The 19,390-nt window shown below is 53.8% G+C and overlaps 1 protein-coding gene and 1 long non-coding RNA gene across 5 annotated transcripts in view; one reads left to right on the top strand and one right to left on the bottom strand.

Moving 5' to 3' along the window:
* ARHGEF17 (Rho guanine nucleotide exchange factor 17) overlaps positions 1-19,390 on the bottom strand; it is a 59,378-nt gene that overhangs the window by 25,109 nt on the left and 14,879 nt on the right. The window lies entirely within an intron of this gene.
* LOC309606322 lies at positions 746-9,200 on the top strand. Of its 2 annotated transcripts, XR_014231756.1 has the most exons (3): positions 746-1,150; positions 4,620-4,874; positions 7,506-9,200. It is a non-coding gene; the product is annotated as an uncharacterized lncRNA (long non-coding RNA). The 2 variants fall into 2 exon arrangements; XR_014231757.1 differs by having other exon boundaries at positions 4,620-9,200.

Raw genomic sequence — 19,390 nt, 5'->3', positions numbered from 1 at the left:
AGGAATGGGGACACCACCACTGCCACCCCAGCATGACACCACCCACGCCCAGCGAGCCCAGTGGCAGGGTTAGGATGGCAAAGGGGGGGTGGCGCAAAATTGACTACCTCCTACCCCCCAGCACATACATTCATCTGGGGATTGCCTCAGGCCTGAGATGGAGGCTGGAAAAAACCTCTCCCTGAGCCTATGGGCCCAGGATACCTACCCCTGGTGACAGCCTCTGCCTCCACGCAGACCTATATCGCATGCTTAGTGCCACTAGGCCTTGCCAAGGCTGGGTCTCAGGGTGCAGTCCTCCCACTCCCGCTGAGCTGGCCAGCCCTTCTGCCATCCCAAGTTTGCATTCTGCTGGCACCAAACCTCAGCGTCCTGCCAGCCACACCACCCCTGCCAGGGCTCCTCACAAACCTTCAATCTCCCTGCCCCCGTCACTGGTCACTGAGCCCCCAGCCCCACGGCCAGGCGGCTGGTGTGCCAGGCGGCTGGTGTGCCGGATCCAAGTTTCCGGCCCTGAGCCCCAGCATCTGCCGGTGCCTCCCCCAGTCCAGGGTCACCTGAGCTCTAGGCCTTGGCCCTGGTCCCTCGCTGCCCCTCCCCCTCCCCGTACCTGGGCCTCCCCGGGCTCAGCAGGGTCAGCGCTGCTGCTCCCCCCGGCGGGCTCCCCGGAGGCGGCGGCTGGGCCCAGATCGCGCATGTCTTCCAGCGCGATGGTGAACTGGGCCAGCGTCTTCACCATCTGTAGCATACGGCCGGCCTGCCGCCGGGGCAGGGGCGCCGGGGCGGCGGGGGTCTACGGGCCCCCTCCCTCCCACCGACGCTCCCTCCGGGGGCTCAGCCGGGCCGCAGCGGCGGTCGCGCGGTGTCAGTTCCAGCGTCGATCTGATGGCGGCGGCCGGGCCCGCGGCGGCGCTGTTGCCTCCTCCGCTCGAGTGCGCCCGGCGAGCCCCGCGCGCGGCGCCGCTGGCGGCGCGGAGGAGGAGGGGGGGAGTCGCCCGCTCCCGGGCCACCCCCGCCTTCACGCGGCCCCATCTCCCGCAACACGCAAAAGGCGACCGACCTCGACCCCGCCGCTCCGCCACACAGCGGTGTCAGCTCTTGGACCCACCTCCCTCTGAGGACACGAGTCCGCGCAGATCCGTGGACAAAGGCGAGTACACTCGAAAACACGCACTTTTTGTCCACACCTGTACGCACGGAGGCACACGCAGTGGCATGCAAATACCTACACAGAACAGGCCCACATACATGGATACCTGCCCTCGGTGCTCGATTAGGAAACACGCCTGGGTCAGAGCCAAGGGCACACAACAATATAGTTCCATACAGACCTGAACCCTTACACACAAGAAACCGACCCAGGGCTGCACACAGTGGCATGTGCTTCCGTGTTCACACAACTATAACCAGGCAAAAATAGGCACACAAATTTAGGGATGTGCACACATACACATCCCTGGGAATTTGCTGTCCTCCTGTCCAGGGGCAGAGCACTCGGACCATGGAGGGGGGGCTACCAGGGAAAAGGGCCCACCATGAGTCATCCCTACTCCCACCCCAACCAGCTGACCTGTGTCCTGTGCTTGAGACAGTCCCAGAGGGTTCAAGTCCTATCCCTCTCCACCCCATCCCACTACCCCCCGCCACGTGGAGGGGCTCAGGCATTTACACCCCCTGCCCCACACCACCACCAAACTGTGCTCCAGGATGTCTCCTGGCAGGGTCCTCAGGACCTGTTCCTCAAATCCCAGGTGATGCCCGAACCTATTCCAGACTCACTTAATCATGAAGGGGGCAGGGTGAGCTTAGTTTTGCACCAGCTTCTATCCTCACCAAGGGACTCTGATGCACCCTGAAGCTGACCCGGGAACTCATACTCCCCTAGTGTACTGAGGGCTCCCACACTCACCAAACCCCCAACTGACACCCTCCCCCGAACCTGCTTCCCCCAGGGTTTTCTGTGCAGTGGAGACCTTCCGAACTCATCAACAAGCCAGTCCCAGCTCCACTTGCTTGATATCCCCCTCCCCTGCCACTTCTGTTCTAACTCCTAGAAACAGACCAGGCTCTCTCCTGCCCCAGGTCCTTGGCCCATGTCTTTTCCCTCTCCTACAAGTGTTTTTTCTTTTTCTTTAAGACTAATCTTAGTGCAAATGTCACCTCAGGGAAGCCCTCCCTGATCCTCAGATTAGGTCAGGTGCACCTGCTCATGCTTTCAAAGAGCCTCAGTTTTTCTTAACCAGGTATTATAGTTTGTAATTATACATCTGAGCAATTGCTAGATTGATGCTCATCTCTTCCCAGGGGACAGTAGGTTCCCTGAGGGCAGGGTCCACGTCCCTTTTGCAAACCATAGGACTCTGCACATAGATGCCGGCTAATGACAATAACTCCAATAACTCTTCCTCCTCCCTTCTCCCCACACACCAAGCAGTCACCACCGAAAGGCAAACCAGCCCATGCAGGTCCCTGCTCATGAAACTTCCCTGGCATCCCATGACACAGGATCAGCCCTTCCTACTGGCCCTTGCAGCCTCTTATCCTGTTCTGCCCCACTGCCCACCCCATCCCCCTGTTCAGCCCTCAACCAAGGTGAGTCCACACCCCACACCCCTGGCCAGCACTGGCATCTTCAGAGAGTCCCAAATAACCAACACTAAAATTTTAACTCCCCAACAGACAATCCGCAAGTAGCCAACAATGAAAACAGGCACAGGGAATTCCAAGAGAGTAGCAAGAGAAAACCGGTGTGACCTGCACCTGGCAGGGGCTCCCAGAGCAGTGAGCACTACACAGACGGGGGGTGGGGGGAGGGGGGGATGCTCCCAGAGCCTGCATTGGGGGGCGGAGCCCGACACCAGACGGGTGCTCCCTAAGTTTGTGCCGCATAATGAGAGAACAATTGGTGAACCCACTGGTCTCTCCTGGGTCACATGAGGGCCCCGCCCAGAGTAACTCTAGAGCCAGTCTGCTGAGAAAGAATGAATGCAGGCAAGAGTGTGTATTCTGCGCGAACTTGCTTCCTGGTCCCTCTATAGCAGTGGTTCTCAAAGTGCGTCCCTGTGGAACTCGTGGGAACCGTGTTAGAAACGCGCATTCTCAGCTTCCCTGACACCACCCTACTGGGATGGAGCCCAGCAATCTGTGTATGGGCAGCACAGAGCCTTCAAGGCCAAGAGCCTGCCTGGCCACCACATCCCCAAAGCGGGTACTTGCCCAGCCCCTTCTGCCCCACAGATGCGGAAGTGAGGGTCTTCCAGGAGGGCCCCAAGCCCTCTTCTGCCTCTGGTTTGTACCGAGGAATCCAGTGAGACCCCCACCTCTCACTCTCCGAATGGGATGGATTGTGGACTTCCCTGGGGGTGGGACCTGCTCCTCTTCCTCCTCCTCTTGGGCTCATCACATTAGCAGAGGGTTTGGAACAGCCAGACCAGTTGACTGAGTGATGATATGAGCAAGGAGGATGGACACCAGTCCAAATGGCCAGGTCCCAAAGATAATCCCACACTAGCACAAGGGCCTGTGGTCTGAAGGCCTCACCCCAGGCCCATCACTTGATACTACAGCTACTTAACCCACATTTGGCTTTCTCTCAGAACACCTCCTCCCCTATCTGACCCTCTCTCCAGCTATATGACCTGGGCCTTATTTCCTCTAAATTGCTGGGAGGCAGTGCACAGCTTGGGCTTGTTAGTGAGGTACACTCATTCCCTCACTCACTCCAGCGGGACCAGGCCCTGCAGAGATGAATCCATTCTGGCCAGCACCCAGGAGCTCCCAGACAACACATAGGGTTCAGCAGAGGGAGTCGCCTCTGCCTGGGGGACTGGAGGGGAGGGGTATCCAGGGAGGGCTTCCTGGAGGAGGCAGGGTTTGAACAAGGTCCCAAGGTCAGGAGATTCGGAGGCATGTGGGTGCCCAGAAGGCAGAGTTCACCAGAGGCCCCTGCCCTGGAGAAAGGGGCGGGGCCTGGTGCTGAAGGCTTTGCTTGCTGCCGCTGCTTCATTAATGATAGCTAATTAGATCCAAGCCCATTGCCGTGGCAACACAGGGGCTGGTCAGAGTAGGGAAATGAAAGGAAGCTGAGAGAAGGAACAGGAATGCACAGCTGCTGAATCAGGGTGTCCAGGGGTCACCCCCACAACACCACAGGTATCAGAGCCCCTCAGGGGGAGGTCAGCTGGCGTGGAGGCTGGAGACACCCCTGGGCAGGTCTGGTTCTGTTGTTGTTCCTCTGAGCTCCCATTTCAGACACTGATTTCTTTTCCTTTTGGGTATCGGCAGTTGTTTCAAGTGAATCTGGCTCAGAATAGTTTTTGTAAGTGTATAAGGTAGTTGGTAAAGGCCCATCGAGCCCTCCTCTTCATACCCCAAACCCCACCACACCCCATGTACCTCCCTCCTCACCAAACAGCTCCCCTCCCCCTCCTCAGTCAGGGAAAGGCAAGAGGCAGGGATAGGAAAGGGCTCTGCTCCGCAAGGCCACCACCCCACTCCAGGAGCCAGCTGGGCACCCCCTGCCAGCCCTGGGGAACACCAATCCTCCTGACCCCCACCTAGTCAGCTGACAACTTCCCCATCTCTGAGGGAAGCCTAACAACTTGCTTGCCTACCTCTAGACTCACTCCCACCCTGAGCCCCACCAAGACCACCTGCAAGACCTCTTGCCCACTTGGGGCCACTTGTGCTGGACCAGCTGGGGGACCAGTGATGAAAAAGGACATATGGATGGACAAATGGATGGCTAATGAGTAATGGCTGAATAAATGAAAGGGTGGATTGATGATGGATGAATAAATAAACGGATGGAAGAACAGAATGATGAATCAATGACAAATGAACATAAATGGATACACAGACACATGGTCCAATGGGTGAGAAGTTAATTGAGTTTTTATTTTATTCATTTGTTGATTAGCTTAACAAATATTTATTGAGTACCTTCCAGGTACCAAGCACTGTGCCGGGGACTTAAAGGTAAGAAAAGAAGTCTGTGCCCTGCTGGGCACCACAGCCTATGTGGGAAGACAAGAGTTGAAAAAGAAATAAGTACAATGCAGGTTCAGGGGCAGCAGGTCTCATCAGGCTCCTGCAGGATGGGGAGGGGTCTCCAGCCTTTCACAAGTGCACAGCTCTAACATATTTGCCAGAAGAGTGTCTGGGCCCCAAAGCTGCCCAAATCAGAACACTGGGAACGCCATAATCTTAGAATCCTCACCATCACTAATGCAAATTGAACGCTTTTCAGGTGTGAAAGCACCCCACCATTGCTTTCCAAGCCCTGGCTCCTTTAATCCCCACAGGAGCCCCTACGTCAAGGGCTTTGATATTGTTATTCCCCCATTTTACAAACAAGGAAACTGAGGCTCAGGGAGTCACCTAATTGGTAAGGGGTGGAGCCCAGGTGGCTGCCTCCAGGTCCCATGCTCTTAAAACCACCACCTGCCCTGGAGAGAGCCCCTCTCCACCTCCCCTCAGGCTCCCCTGCCTCCCTGGTGCCCTGGTTGCCAGAATTGCTTCTCCAGCCTCATCTGTACTGAGACAGTGAGGCAAACATGTTCTCCTGACCCAGGACGGATTTGGTAGAAAACAAAATGCTGTCCACAGGCAATGCTGGGATCATGGAGGATCCTCTTCCCTGGGAACTGAGCCCTGGCTAACGGCCCAGATGGACTGTCTGAGCTCCTGACCTCACCAATGTCCACGGGCATTAAGTTAGTACTGAATGTTCCCAACCTAATGTGCTATCCATTTTGCTGATGGCTGCTGCCCTCCTCAGGTCCTCAGGTTCATCAATGAAATGAAAGTTCCAAAAGAGGGACTTCTGGGTATAGCAATTAAAAGGGCAGGCTGTGAGCCAGACAGCTTGGGCTCAAGTCCTGGCTCTACCACTTACTGGTGATGTGACCTTGAGCAAGACACTTCCCCTCTTGGGGCCTCAGTCTCTCCATCTGCTCTTGTCTGAGACCCCTTCCCTCTTCTTCCCATCATCCATCCCTTCCCACGTCATGGCCTGTCCCTTACAGACCCTCCCTTCTAGGAGGCGGGGCCTTCTCAAGGCTCCATAGAGTTCCCAGGCCTCAGGCAGCTGCAAGGACAGTGTCCAAGCCACAGGACTCCCTTGGGACTGGCTGCTCCGGGTGGGCCCCAGAATTCTGGGGAATGTGTTTTGAGAACGGGAAGGAGAGATCAAGGGCTTAAGGAGCCTCAGGTCCTTCCTGCCACAGGGCCACTGCCCTACTTAGGTTGGACCGTGTGCACCTGGAGGTGAGACTATGAGAGACACGACGCGTGTCCCAACTGTTCGGATTCATCCACGTGTCTGTGTATGCCCTTGTCAGTGGTCTTCTGTGGCCATGTGACTACACAGCCCCTCTGTGGGTGATGGTCTACGTGGTTCTGTGGCAGAGGTGGAAAGTGAAGGGGCCACTTCAATAAAAACCAAAACCAGCTATAGCTGAGCATTCACCAGGTGCCAGGCATGGGTGAAGTACTTTACATCACTGTCTCAATTATCCTCATGAGCACCCCAGGAAGGTGTGGTAGACTGCATTTTTAGGTAGCTACCACAATATTTTCCATGCCACATGGTCTTCTTACAATGTGGTGTTGACACTCTTCCTACAGAGTGATGAGGTTTATGTTCCCTCTCCTGGAAACTGGGTGGACCTTTGTGACTACCTTGACCAACAGAGTACAGCAGAAGGGATACTGTGTGACATCCAAAGCTAGGCCATACACATGCCACGTACCTTCACCTTGCTCTCTTGGGTCACTCATTCTTAAAGCCCAGCGCCATGTTGTGAGGAAGCTCAGGCCACACGCAGAGGCCATGTGTAGGGTACTCCAGCCAACAGCCCAGATGAGGTTCTACTCAAATGCCAGCAGAAACTGCCGGATTTGTGAGTGGGCACGCCTTCAAGATGAGTCCAGCCCAGCTACTATCTGATTGCAATTGCACGAAAGACTCTGAGTAAGAACCACCTAGCTGAGAAAGCAGGCCCAGAGAGGTGAAGAAGCCACAGTTATGTAGCCAGTAAGTGGCAGAGCTGGGATAAGAACCCAGGGTCTTTAATGTCCTGATGGGATGAATGAGGCAAGAGGATGCTTTCTGCACAGACCCAGATTTCATCTGTTGGCCCAGTGGAGTCCATCTGGGACCCCAACCTCTGTAGCACTAGAAAATCTCACCACCCTTCCAGAAACTATCTCTGATGGCTGAAAGGAGGATTGAGGGGGCAGCTCTCACTCCCTATGCTGGGGCTCAGGCCCAGCTTCTGGCAGCTCAACCATGCTGGCCACCTTTCAGCCCAGAAGAGACACCCTACCCACTGTACTCCTGACCCCCTCACCTCAGGGAATGACACACATTCCCTATACCCTTGGTGGGGACTTATTTTTACTGCCAGCTCATGTTTAGTGAGGTGCTGTTTCTTATGTATTATCTCATTTAATCCTCACACCAATCCTCTGAGTTATATATCACTATTATCGCCATTTTACAGATAAGGAATCAAAGGCTCTGAGAAGTGAACTAACTTGCCTGAAGTTATGAAGTCGGATGTGGCAAAGCTGGGATTTGACCCCAAGTAATCAGCGTATCAGAGAAGTTGAGTGACTTCACCAGGGTCACAAAACACATAAATGAGGAGTTAAGCCAAGCCAGAGCACCTAGAATTAGATGGCAATGGGCTATATCCTCTTCTCTGGATGACTGGAAATAGAGATGAAAGTAGGCAAATAGGAGGAAGGTCTCTCTGTCTGTCTCCCCCACCCCCCGCCTCACCACTATAATGTTCATAAAAGCAGAGACCAGGTCTCTCCATGTTCACAACTGTGTGCCTGACATACAGTAGGTGTACCATACATATCTGCTGATTGACTGACTTGCTCTGTGACTTTAGCCAAGTTGCTCCCCACTCTGGGATTCAGTTTCCCCTCTGTAAACAAATGAAGGAGGAGGGAAGGTGCAGGTGGACTCTAAATTCCCCACCAGGCTCCCTGAGCGAGGTGGGAAAGTGAGGTCATGCCCAGAGATGGGGAATGGACAGGTTGACCTTCCTCCCTGATTGCAGGCACCGGGATCCAGCCTTCTGGCCTAAGGGAGGAAGTTGGAGCTCCAGAAACTGCACTTCCTCTAGACACCCACAGGTGGCAACAGAGGCCCGCATGGCAGGGGCTGCGGTGCATGTGGTTTGAATTTAACTCCAGTCTTGTTTCATGTGGGTTTTTTCCCTCTCTTCTTCTCTGCCCTCCAAAAACCATGCACCCCCTCCTTAATTTCAAGAAGATACAGCTGGATCTTCCAGCCTGGGAAGGAAGAGTTTCTTAACATTACGGATAATGGCCAGAAGCAGGAGGCGGGGGTTAGGGGGTAGGTGGATAGACAGACCCCAACAGATGTGAAAAACAGCTCCTGAAGAGCTAGTAAACTCTGAATTTACTCATCTCCAGGGCCCAAGAGGTTGGGACTGTCACCCCCATTTTACAGGCAGAGTAACCAAAACCCAGATCTTCTGGGTCCCACATCTGAGTGGCGATGTGGGGTGGGGTGGTGGATGGGCAGGAATACCACTGGGAATCTGATGAAGCCTTAAAGTAGGATCTGCTAAATCTGGCAACCCTAGCTCCCAGGAAAAGCACCCACCCACCGCTGTGCGCACTGCTGCTCACAATAGTGGCCTGGCCCCTGGTCCCAGCCCTGGCTCAGAACTTGTGGATGAGGTCTGTTTCCATACGGGCTCTAAAAATTACTTCCTTCAAAATGTCTAAACCTTGCTCAGCATAGAACACTGTACCAGGAATCGGACCCATATGGTCTGGGCCCAGCACCACCACCTTCCAGCTGTTTCAAACATCCCTTTCCCTCAGCCTTGGTTTTCTCACTTCAAAAGTGAGGGTGGGGCATCCCTGGTGGCGCAGTGGTTGAGAATCTGCCTGCTAATGCAGGGGACACGGGTTCGAGCCCTGGTCTGGGAAGATCCCACATGCCGCGGAGCAACTAGGCCTATGAGCAACAACTACTGAGCCTGCGCGTCTGGAGCCTGTGCTCCACAACAAGAGAGGCCGCGATAGTGAGAGGCCCGTGCACCACGATGAAGAGTGGCCCCCACTTGCCGCAACTAGAGAAAGCCCTTGCACAGAAACGAAGACCCAACACAGCCAAAAATAAGTAAGTAAATAAATTAAAAAAAAAAAAAGTGAGGGTGAACACCTACTGCACAGCAGGTGCTCTGCAAAGGAAGGCTCCCTTCCTTCACCTCCACCCACTCTCCAGCATGCAGGGAGGCTGGGGTGAGGGATCGTGGGAACGGAAATTATCCAGTGCCTGTTTCCAGCCCCTCCTGTTCCCTCCCTCCTTCCCTCGAACCCAGGCACAGTGGGGGGGGGGGGGGGGTTCCATTTGTGTGTGTTGTTCGGGTGGGATGGGGTGTCCTGCCTCTAGAGCGGAAAATGATTCACTGGGCTGTGGGCCAGGCACCCTGGGAAAGGCCAGGCCAGCCTCAGGCCAGAGCCCTAGGGAGCCAGGAGGCAGGGAGGAGGGGGCAGGGCTTGCCTGAGCTGGAGATATAATCCTGGGGGCTCTCAAAGCTCCGCAGCCAGAAGAGGCCATCTTCCCCACGTACCACAGTGCCAGAAATTCTACTCAGACTAACAAAGGCCTACTAATCTGACCTCTGTTCTAAGCATGGATGCTGCTGGAACAAGGCAGAGGTGCTCCCTTCCCTTTGGAGCTCACAGACTTCAGTATGCATGCCTAGAACAGAGCCCACCAATAGTAAGTAAAATACATATTTGTGAATCAGTGGATGAATGAAGCAAGCATCAGTGTAATGAATGTGCACAGTAAGTTTAGAATGTCCATGTTCAATCCTCCCTTGAAGGAGGGAGCCAGAGAAGGGACTGTTCCTTCCCATTTTTCATATGAGCACTGAGGCCCAGAGAGGAAAGTGTCTCCTGACTCCGAGGGTAGCACGCAGTCAGCTGAGGCTAGAACCAGGCCCTTGGGGCTCTTGCTACCACAGCTTGTCCAAAGGGACCCAACCAGCTGGGAGGCATTACAGTCTCCACCTCCCTTGCCCCTACCCTATTCTAGGACCCAGGGGACACTCCCAGGAAGGGAGCAAGTTCCATCCATCAGTCACTCTGGCCCTAGAGTGAGCCCTGGTGACCCTTGCCCAACCCAGAGCCCAGGGAAGCCCCTTCCATCACACCAGACAAGTGTAGGGTGGTTGAGATGTGCAGGGAGAGTGACCATGCCCTGCTCAACGATCCCTCCATCCCAGCCTGTCACTGGGCTGGGGCCATGCTGGCAGAAGTGGTCTCTGCCTTGGCTGACAAGAGGCAGCCTCGGCTTCTAAGCCTTGCTGCACTGTATGGGCGTGTGTGTGTGTGTGTGTGTGTGTGTGTGTGTGTGTGTGTGAGAGTGTGTGTGTGTGTGTGTTGGGGGGTGTGGTACACAACAAGATTCATAGCTAAAGGTCAGCCTGAGCCAGATCTAGGTTCCACTCTCGCAAGGCATCAGGACTAGGACCACCACTTCCAGGAAGCTGCCCTTACAGCCCAGATCTGCCAACTCCCCTCCTTTTCTGAGCAACCTGGGCTTCTGGAATTGCAGCCTTGAAACCTCAGACTTTCTCTAGGCTTACTATCGTAATATTGACAATAAGGGGCACCACTCAGAACTTCACACTTTACAAAATGCCTGCAGGGCCTAATTTCATCCGATCCTCACAGCAACTCAGTGGGAAACCAAGGCTCAGTGAGGAGCCATAACTTGCTCAGGTTCTCAAGACTAGGAGGTGGTGGGGCTGGAGCTCAAACCACGCCCCCTCTTCCACTGACCTGCTGTGGGACTCTGGGTAAATCACTTAAGCTCGCTGTGCCTGCAAACAGGAAGAGAGCAATGGCATACACATAGGAGTTGATCTCTCTTGAGGAGTTCCTATGTGCTGCTTACAGGTATTTATTTTAACCTCGAGATAAGCCTCCTGGATGGGCCCTATTATTACCCTGCTTTACACAACAGGACTATGGGCACAGAGGAGTTAAGGGCCTGGCTCAAGGTCTCACAGCAGACAGGATTTGTGCACCCAGTGGGCCAAGGAGTCAGAATATCCACATCTATTCCACAGTGCAGGAGATGAGACCCCTTCCAGCCCAAGGCAGTAACCCAGATAGCAGCCCAGGCCCCCAGCACAAGGAGGACACTCATACTGCCTTCTTCACAACAGTGGGAACTGACCACAGGGTGAAGTGAATCATGCACTTATGCAGCTCTTTCAAATGCCATGGAGAAACGTTCAGTGTAATATTAAATGAAAGAAGCAAGGAGTATACATACCACACCATCTCAGATCATGAAATACATATATGTATATGCAAAGAGAAAAGCCTGCACTGATGGCTGCCCTCACCTCTGGGAAGCCCACATCTGTGCCTCAGTTTCTTCATCTAAATAATAGAGAATATAAAGGGCTTACTTAGCACAGTGCCTGGAACAAAGATCTCTCAATAAATATTGGCTGTTATGAATAACCAGAGAACCTTAGAAGGCAGGTCATCTCGGAGGTAATCTAGACCAGCCCTCTCCCAGGGCAGGCATCCCTTGGCAGCCCTTTCTTGCATACCCCCAGGACCAAGGAGCTCACCCCTTACAATGGTACGCTGGTAGCTCCTTCTATTATGGGCAGGTCTGCTTGGGAGAAAGCCCAAGCTGGGCTGGGCCCCTCAGTCCCTGGGTGGCCTTAGCATTGGATGGTGGTGACCTTGGGAAGGATCATCCATCTCCCATTCTAAATCCTCTGTCTTAGACCTTCCTATGGGGCAATTCTCCAGGTGCAAGGTTGGGAGGGGCTTTCTGGGTGGCTCTCTTGTCCCCAGCCGAGGAGACCACCTCTGTCCCTCCCACTGTCTCTGGGATAACTGAGAAGCATTTGCTGCAACACTTTGTGCCTTTTCCATTTTCTCCTTTGGAAAACAAAGAGAAGCCAGCTGGGTCTGACCTCCTCCCTGCCCCACCCCCAACCCCTCCATCCCCCAGGGGAGGGAGGCCCTCTCTGCCTCCTCCCTGGACTAGTGGAGAACCCCAAGAGGAGGGGCCCTGTGAGCTGGCTGTTGCCATGGCAACGGCAGCCCTGGAATTTGACCACTGGGGCCCAGGAGTGGGGGGTGGGGAGTTGGTACAGGCCATGCTGGGGGCAGGGAGGAGGGTCCAGAGGCCCAGGAAAGCCAAAAAGGGCAAAGGCAGAGCAGGGGTCCGGCTCCTTCCATGGCCTCAGTTTCCTCATCTGTAAAGGGGAAGAGGCTTGGACCTCAAGATCTCTCTTTCCAGCTCTAATCTAAACTGGAATCTGGGCGAGGGCTAGGGGTGGGGGAAGTAACCAGAGCAAGGTCAGTTGCCCTTTTGATGGACAGAGACCCCAGGGGACAGAGACTCGTCCCAGGTTACACAGCAAGTCCAGAGCAGTACCAAGACTAGACCCTGGGGGGGTGGTCTGTCCACTGTGGCTTCCCTATTTCTCCACTGGAGAGGATGAGGATGCCTGCTTCATGTCTGGTGGAAGAGGCCCTCCAGGAATGGCTATGGCTGGGCTGGGCCCACAGTCCTGAGACAACAATGTGCCTACCCCAACAATCCCCTGCATTCCTGGACCCCGCAGGCTGGCAGAGGGCCTGCTCCCCCCCAACCCCCCGCCTGCAGTGCCAGGCTGCAGTGGGTATTTTTAAATGGGGGCTCGCCCCTCTCCGCCTTCCCACTCCAGGAACACAGTGAATTCTGCTGCCAGCCCCCCTCCCTTTCAGCCAAGCCTGAGTAGGGGCTAGATCCACGGCCATCCTCTGTGTCCCTGCCTTCAGACAGCCCTCTCTTGCCGCCTCCTTCCTCACAGTCAACCCTGAGATCAGGGTGATCTCCAGGGCCCCTTCAGCCATGATACTTTAGACCCAGAGAGGGATGGGACTTGTCCAAAGTCACACAGCACAGATGAGGATTTGGGAATGCTATGCCACCAGCCTGTGCCCCATCTCCAACTGTCCATCAAGTTATACTGGTGCTGCCCCAAGGCTTCCTCACCTCTCTGCCATTGATCCTCAACAGCCACAGCCTTGCTCCCCCAGGGGGTCCTCACACCCACCTCAGAAAGATGCTCCCATTCTGACCAAGTCACTCCTGAGCTTAAAATGCCAGCCATCTGGGAGAAAAATAGAGTTGGAACCATAACTCACACTATACACCAGGATAAATTCCAAATGGATCAAAGATTTAAATGTAAAACAAAACAAGAAAACATAAAATACCAGAAGAAAGCATGGGAAAATTGCTTTATAAGCTTGGAGAGGGATAGGCCTTCCTAACCATGACTCCCAATCCAGAAGCCATAAAATAGAAACTTGATAAATTAGACCACATAAAAACTTCTGCATGGCAAAAATACACTATAAACAAAGTCAAAAGTCAAGTGACAAGTCAGGAAAAAATATTTGCAATTCACAACCCAGACAAAGAAGTAACCTCCCTACTATTTTAAATGTTCTTAGAAATTGGTAAAACAAAAGGCCAACAACCCAACAGAAAAATGGGCAAAGGATGCAAACAGTTCACAGAAAAGAGAATCCAAATGTCTCTTGGACATGTGAAAAGATGCTCAGCCTTACTCATTATAAAATAAATGCAAATTAAATACACTGAGATACCATATCACCCATCAGATTGGGAAAACACCCAAAGGTCTGACTTAGTGAGGCTGTGGGGAAGAGGTCTCTTTCTCAGGTGGTGGACCCCTGTGAAGAGCATCAAAATTAGAATCACACATACCCTCTGTCCCAGCAATTCCATTCCCAAGAAATTGCCCTAAACGTACACCAGCCCCCATACAAAATAACCTATGAAAAAGCTCATTCACTGCAGCACTATTTGTAACAGCAAAAGACTGAAAATGACCGAAATATCTTTTAAAATGTGGTTAAATACAGTTCGGTAATCTGTGCAATGAGACACCATGCAGTACGAGAAGGAATATGGAAGCTCTCAGGACACTGAAAAGGCAGATCTGCAAGCGATACTCAGTAGAGAGCAGTGTGGACCGTGTGCCATCATCTGTGTGGAAAGTGAGGAAAGATGGTGCATTTGCTGGTGTTTGCACATAAAAGGATTCACAAGAACTAATAACCGAGTGTCCCGGGGTACGGCAGGGTGGCTACTGGCGGGAAGGAGACTTTTTACCTGTTCTGATTTTTCCTAACCATGTGAATAAATTATCTATTCAAAATTTTAAATACATAGACTGAATTTTTTAAAAACTTCACCTCACAGTCTGGCCTTTAAGCTTGCTCCAGGCTCACATCTCAGCTTTGAACAGCCTCTGCAGCCCTCATCCTCCTTCTCTCCCCATCAAAGGCTTTGCCTCAGCCTCTTCCTCATGAACCATCCCTTCTGTATGCTCCCTCCTGGGTGGGAACCCTCTGGGCTCCCCCAGCCACTGCTCATCTCTGTCCCAGCCCTTACCACCCCTGGGATCCCTATCTGTGTATGTGTCTGCACACTGCCCTGTGTTCCTGTCTATATACAGGACCAAGTCCCGAGGGGCTCTGGGTGAATGAAGACCGAATGGAAGAATGGGGGCTGCTCCGGGACCCTGAGTTTAAAGCCTTTGTTTCTGCTTTCTCTCTCCATTCTAACTGGTCTCCTCTTGGACAATTCCAGTCCATCTGTGACCTCCTCCAAGACGCTCTCCCTGCCCACCCTGCAGTCACAGAAGGGCTCGGCACTCCAGCCCTTTCAGAGAATTGCTGAAGTCCTCCTTCACAGGCCACCTCCCCACCCACCCACTCCTTAGGTTGAGCGACCTCAGGGCTGGGCTTTGACTCAACCAGAGTTTGGACGTGAGTCCCCAGCCTGGATGAAGGCCCAGAGGCTAGAACTCGCTGGGCAACCCTGGCAATCCTGCTCCTCTCTGGGCCACAGATACCGTCTGTAAAGTGAGGTGGGCAACAAGCAGCTTTGCAGCAGGGTGAGGATTTCTGCCAGTGAGAATCCAGCAGAGCCCCAAGCCCACAGAATCCCACCCCACATCTGCGTATCCCCTTAGCTCTGTTCCTAGGGCAGTTGCCTGGTGGGGCGGGGAGAATTTTGAGCCTCCCCTGGGAAACTCAACTTATCCCTCCTCCCACAAAGATGACTCTCTAGGCTATTCTTGGTAATTCCATCCACTCTCTCCACCCCTGGGACCCCACCTCAGCCAGGCCAGGCCACCACCCTCCCTTCTCCTTCCAACTTGCTGTATGATTTCCCACTGATCCCCAGTGGTCAGTGGTCCAGCCCAGCTACCAGAGGCATTATCACGTTTGATTCTCACCAAAACCCTATAATAGGTGCCATCACAATTATCCCCATTTTACAGGTGCATAAACAGAGCCACAGAAGGACTAAGTACTTGCTCATGGTCACACAGCTAAGAGGAAGAGCAGGATTTGAACCTCAGCCACCTGGCTCCAATCTGTTCTAACCATTACACCAACACAGGAGGATACAGGATCAAGTGCAAGCACTCAGGCTGACCCCGACACCCTGGGTGACCTGGCCCTTGCTGACCCACCAGTATCAAATTTCCCTACCTGTATCATACTCTGGCTGCATCGTGCTCTGGCCATAGTAGTTCCTCCAACCCATCACACTCTCTTACACCCTAGGCTTTGGCACGTTGCTGGTCTCTGCCAGGTGCACCCTCCACTATCTTTATGCTTGCCAACTTCCTACTCATCCCACTTTTTCTTTTTTTTTTTTAACATCTTTATTGGAGTATAATTGCTTTACAATGGTGTGTTAGTTTCTGCTTTATAACAAAGTGAATCAGCTATACATATACATATATTCCCATCATCCCATGTTTTTTGGTGGCCAAAGAAGTGGGAGCATAGGCTACATGGTGGGCCAGGTTATGCTAGTGCCCAGGGCAGGCAAAGCCTGGTTCCTGAGGCCTTGGACTTACCAGGCTCAGAGCTCAGGCTTTCCCCTGCCAACACCTGTTCACACTTCCTTTTACTCACTCTCAATTCTGGGGAAGTCTTCCTGATTCTAACCTAAATTACCTCACCCCAGAGGAGCCAGTGGGACTCCTGGACTTCTAGAGAATTTGCCTCCACCTGTCTCCCGGTGACTGAGTGAGCTGGGCCGGACAGCATGCCCACTCTGGGAGCATGCCTGGCTACTAGCGCCTACCTTCCACAAAGGGCCTGCACTTTCCCGGGCAGCAGCACTTGGCAATCAGGGTCTTCCCACCATTCTGACAGGTCATCCTCCTAGTCACGTGGGGCCCAGCCCAGCTCTAGAGGCCCCTGGTGGGGACACTGCTTGCTCATAGGAGCCCCAAGGTAGGGTACTCCATCAGCCTGGCTCCCTCTGGAGACCTGGTCCCCAACAGAGTTTGTCCCTGCCCAGGGAGGCTGGCTGGTCTGAACTTCTTTTTTTCTTTTTCTTTTTCGGCTGAACTTCTGAGCCTGCAGAGAAACTGAAGGGAGAGGCTTATCCAGCTCTAAACCCTCCACCAGAGGCCCTCTGCCCCAAACAGGAATTCTCTGCCTGAGTCTCAAGTGGCTCCATGGAAGTACATGGTGCGGAGATGTGGTCAAGGGGGCAGACACGCTCCCCCACCTTCACTTAAATCAACGAGGTTCCAAGTTGACCTAGTTTATAGCTCAATGTCAAGATTCCTCTACAAGAAAGGGTTCTACTATTTTTAAAAGCTTGGAAATTACTGCCCTGGGATCAAATCCAGACTTTCAGTGCTGGCCTTCCAGACTCCCCAGGAATAACCCAACTTCTTCAGAACCAGGGAGCTTTCATGGTACCCTAGACGCACCAGAGCTTTTCCATCATAGGCCTCTGCCTTCCTGATTCTTTCTGCCTGAAGGCCCTTGACCCCATTTGTCTGTCAGGGCCTTGCTCGTTCTTTAAGGCTCTAGCCGCTGCCCCACATTAGCTTCCCTCACCCTCCTTCTGATTCTTAGTTCTCAGATGGGGCTTCCTAGGGCAGGAACCCCTTCCTGTTTCTCCTATAGCCCATGTGCTCACCCTGCACGTACAGGCACTAGCGGATGGCAGTGGAATTGAATTTTATAGGTTACCCTGAGCTCTCCAAATGCATTACCAGGCTGATCCCAGAGTTAATTACCCAGGGCTAATTATAAAAGCTAGAGGCAGCTGTGCAGTCAGTTCAGTTATTCCACCAGCGACAATGAGCACCCCGGTCCTCAGACAAACTGCCAGGCTTTCCCCCTGGAAGTGAGGTCCCGCTCCAGGCAGAAGGTAGGCTGAGGCCCTCTCCCCAGTCACTTGGTTCTGGTGTCCGCTGCCCAGCCCAGCCCCATGTTGGACACTCGGGGGTTTCAGTGCAGGGGCGAACTGCTCTGTTCACATCTCCCCAGATGGATAACACCACTTATATCACTTGTTGACATCTGGCCGCCCATATCTACTACCACTTCATTGTCATTAAACCTTGCTCCAGGCCAAGTATGAGGGGTTCTCAGGCTAGGTCCTCACTTTTGATTATCTGCCCAGATGTTTTTGTCAGTATAGAAGTCTGCTGGGGAGTGTGTGTGTGTGTGTGTGTGTGTGTGTGTGTGTGTGTGTGTGCGCGTGCTTGTGCACGCCTACATGTTGTGGACCTCAGGCATTGCTCTTGTTGGGGTGGATGGGAGTCTACAGTCAACTTGCCCCACAGCATGGGAACTGGTGGTTTTGCTGTGTCCCTCCTCCAGTCTGCAGGCTCTGCCAGGGCTCCTGTGCATCTCCAGCTGGAGCTCAGAGACCAACACTGGGTGTTTCTTCCTCAGCACCCACGGCCCAGGTCTGGCCACGCAGAAGGTGACCTGATGACTGAGGGGAGGGGGCCACAGTGCTGCCTGATAACCAAGAATTAAACTCGTGGAACAGGGCTCACGGCTAGGGGCCCAGAAGAAGACAGGGCAGGAGGCCGGGGGTGGGGGAGGCAGTCTGGGCTGGCTGTGGGTCCGGGCCTCTCTGGGCTCTTTGTCCAAATATGGAAGGTTTTTTTGTCTCCATTTGAGTCACGCCGGCCATGGCCCAAGAGATCTGCTTTCCAGATACTGCAGGCGGGACTGCGCCAGCGCTGCCTGGCCTGCACCCCCACCCCCAGCCCTCCTTTTCCTGCCTGTGGCTCAGCTCAGCACCCTTCCAACCTCCTGGGCCAGAGCTTTCTCCACCGGCCGAGAGCCCAGCACCTACCTCAGTGGTTCTCCAGCACCAAGAGAAAGGTCCCTGGGCCCACAACGGGAGGAAACATTCCCTCTGCCTGCTCATCACCTACTCTCACTCCCCAAGGGTACTTCCTATTCAACTGAGCCACTCAACTAATATTTACTGAGCAACTACTATGTGCTAGTTCCAGGGACTAGGACTGTGGACTGTGAATCCTGCGGGATCCCCATGTCCACTCTCTCCTCCTACGTGCCCACCTTGGTGATGGCACCACCCCTCACCCCGGCAGTCCTGAAATCCAGGAGCCTGAGTAACATTCATGGATTCTGGAACCAGACTGTCTGGACTTGGATTCCAACTCTTGGTTAGCTTTCCTAACCTGTGCAAACTACTTCACCATGCTGTGCCTCGGGTTCCTCATCTGTGAAACAGGGAAACAAGTCCCCCCACAAGGCTGGTTGTGAGGATTAAATGAGTGAACATGTGGAAAGGGCTCAGAATGCTGTGCCTCAGGGTTCCTCATCTGTGAAACAGGGAAACAAGTCCCCCCACAAGGCTGGTTGTGAGGATTAAATGAGTGAACATGTGGAAAGGGCTCAGACTAGTGCCAGGCACACAGGAAGGGCTTTACAAGCTTTGCTACCATGACTGGTGACTCTCCACCCCCTGCGCTATATTCACACAGGTGCTGTGGACTTTCCATCAGCTCCCTCCCTGTTCTCTCTGCATTAGACAAGGTTCTCTCCTGCAACCCTGGAGGGAGGCCGGCCTCGGTTCCAATACCACCTCACTCCTCCTGAGCTCAGTCGTCTGAGCTTGGCACCTCACCCTCTCTGGGCCTCAGTGTCTAGGTCCCACCCCCACCCTCAATTGGTACTGGCTTGGAAAGTACCCTTTGCTCATCTGCCTGGTTGCTCGGGCCTGTGATTCCCCAGGGCAGAGCCCACAAAGGGCTGGGCACGGGTGGTGGGAAGAGCTCAGAGTAGCCTGGGAACTCCCCAGGGCCACTGCCCGTGTGCCAGGAACAAGAGGGCTTGGCACAGGTGGCGTCACCTGACCAGAACCAAGTACTGGGTCACAGCGTAAACTGGGGGCCACACCCACATCTCCACACCCCAGACTTCTTGAGATCTGTCCACCTCCACAAGCAGAGAGGAGCTGAAATAGCTG

This window comes from Balaenoptera borealis (genome assembly GCF_965194805.1).
Source record: "Balaenoptera borealis genome assembly, chromosome: 11".
Lineage (NCBI taxonomy): Eukaryota > Metazoa > Chordata > Mammalia > Artiodactyla > Balaenopteridae > Balaenoptera > Balaenoptera borealis.
The sequence above is the reverse complement of the archived record's forward strand: the minus strand, read 5'-3'. Positions and strand labels throughout refer to the sequence as shown.